Here is a 2,468-nt window from a genome sequence, read left to right on the forward strand (position 1 = left end):
GTAAGAGCACCCGACTGTTCTTCCAAAGGTCCGGAGTTCAAATCCCAGCAACCACATGGTGACTTACAACTATCCATAACAAGATCTGATGCCCTCTTCTGGAGTGTCTGGAGACAACTACAGTGTACTTACATATAATAAATAAATAAATCTAAAAAAAAAAAAAAAAGAAAAAAGAAAAGAAAAGAAAATATCATCCTGAGTGAGGTAACCCAATCACAAAAGAACACACATGGTATGCACTCACTGATAAGTGGATGTTAGTCCAGATGCTTGGAACACCCAAGACACAATTCACAGACCACATGAAGCTCAAGAAGAAGGAAGACCAAAGTATAGATACTCGGGTCCTTCTTAGAAGGGGGAACACAGTACCCATGGGAGGAATTACAGAGACAAAGTATGGAAAAGAGACTGAAGGAAAGGCCATCCAGAGACAACCTCACCTAGGGATCCATTCCATACAGAGTCACTAAACCCAGACACTATTATGGATGCCAATAAGTGCTTGCTGACAGGAGCCTGATATAGCTGTCTCCTGAGGGGCTCTACCAGTGCCTGACAAATACAGGGGTGGATGTTCTCAGCTAACTATTGGACTGAGCACAAGGTCCCCAATGGAGGAACAAGAGAAAGGACCCAAGGAGCTGAAGGGGTTTGCAACCCCATAGGAGGAACAACAGTATGAACCAACCAGTACCCCCAGAGTTCCCAGGAACTAAACCACCAACCAAAGAGTACACATGGAGGGACCCATTGCTCCAGCCACATATGTAAAAGAAGATGGCCTTGTTAGTCATCAATGGGAGGAGAGGCCCTTGGTCCTGTGAAGGCTTGATGCCCCAGTGTAGGGGAATGCTAGGGCCAGGAAGCAGGAGTGGGTGGGTTGGTGAGCCGGGGGAGGAGGGGAATAGGGGAGTTTTGGAGGGGAAACCAGGAAAGGAGATAACATTTGAAATGTAAATAAAGAAAATATCTAATAAAAAATAGGCATGTCCAATAATAAAAAAAAGAAAGAAAGAAAGAGGTCCGGGGTTGGTGTTCCAAGACTTCTCATTGCCACTAAGCAGCATGGTGTGGGACCCTACTTCGGGATTCACACATCCACTTCAGAATGCCGGGTCTAAGTTGTAGATTTTATCAACACCAATTTCCTGAGGTGGAAGATGTAGTGATGGTGAATGTAAGATCCATTGCTGAAATGGGGGCCTATGTCAGCTTGTTGGAGTACAATAACATAGAAGGCATGATTCTTCTTAGTGAATTATCCAGACAACGTATCCGTTCTATAAACAAACTGATCCGAATTGGCAGAAATGAATGTGTAGTTGTCATTAGAGTGGATAAAGAAAAAGGATATATAGATTTGTCAAAAAGAAGGGTTTCTCCAGAGGAAGCAATCAAATGTGAAGACAAATTCACAAAATCCAAAACTGTTTATAGCATTCTTCGCCACGTTGCTGAGGTATTAGAATATACCAAGGATGAGCAGCTGGAGGGCATGTTCCAGACGACTGCCTGGGTCTTTGATGACAAGTACAAGAGACCTGGATATGGTGCCTATGATGCCTTTAAGCATGCAGTCTTGGACCCATCTATCTTGGATAGTTTAGATTTGAATGAAGATGAAAGAGAGGTACTCATTAACAATATCAATAGGCGTTTGACTCCACAAGTGGTCAAAATTCGAGCAGATATTGAAGTAGCTTGCTATGGTTACGAAGGAGTTGATGCTGTAAAAGAAGCCCTGATGGGCAGGTTTGAATTGTTCTACAGAAACCACGCCCATCAAGATTAATCTAATAGCTCCACCCAGATATGTGATGACAACAACGACCCTAGAGAGGACAGAAGGCCTCTCTGTCCTCAATCAGGCTATGGCAGTCATTGAGGAGAAGATTGAGGAGAAGAGGGGAGTCTTCAATGTTCAGATGGAGCCCAAAGTGGTCACAGATACAGATGAGACTGAACTTGCAAGACAGCTGGAACGACTTAAGAGAGAAAATGCAGAAGTGGATGGAGATGATGATGCAGAAGAAATGGAAGCCAAAGCTGAAGATTAACGTTTTGGAAAACAGTCCAATTTAAGGAGTACGAAACAGCCCTTCCTGGCTGTAAACCCTGGACTTGAAAGTTTTCCCATATTGAAAACTTCAAAGCTGAATATTCTTATTTCCAAGTATTTAAGTATTCAACGAGACAGAATCTAAGTGCCCTCCTTCATGTCAGCTGTTTTCACATAGTGGCTCTAACACCTCAAGCGGTTTTCAAGGGAGTGGCTTGATTTGACCAGAGATGAATCTTAAACAGCAGTCCTAATATTGGGCTTACAGTTTCCATTTCTCATGTCTCTGGTATGGCACCCTCATGGTTCAGAGATTTTTCAGGGGCTCCAAACACAATCCCAATCTTTCTATACAAAATGTATTCAAGAAAATGTCAAATAAATTTCTGGGATATTAAAAAAA

General features: G+C 42.7%; 1 protein-coding gene and 1 pseudogene across 1 annotated transcript in view; one reads left to right on the forward strand and one right to left on the reverse strand.

Annotated features, from left to right (window-relative positions):
• The window catches only part of Ros1 (ROS proto-oncogene 1, receptor tyrosine kinase), a 132,245-nt gene that overhangs the window by 89,257 nt on the left and 40,520 nt on the right, over positions 1–2,468 (reverse strand). The window lies entirely within an intron of this gene.
• Positions 1,077–2,117, forward strand: LOC110326415 (annotated as a pseudogene).

This window comes from Mus pahari, chromosome 9, assembly GCF_900095145.1.
Source record: "Mus pahari chromosome 9, PAHARI_EIJ_v1.1, whole genome shotgun sequence".
NCBI lineage: Eukaryota > Metazoa > Chordata > Mammalia > Rodentia > Muridae > Mus > Mus pahari.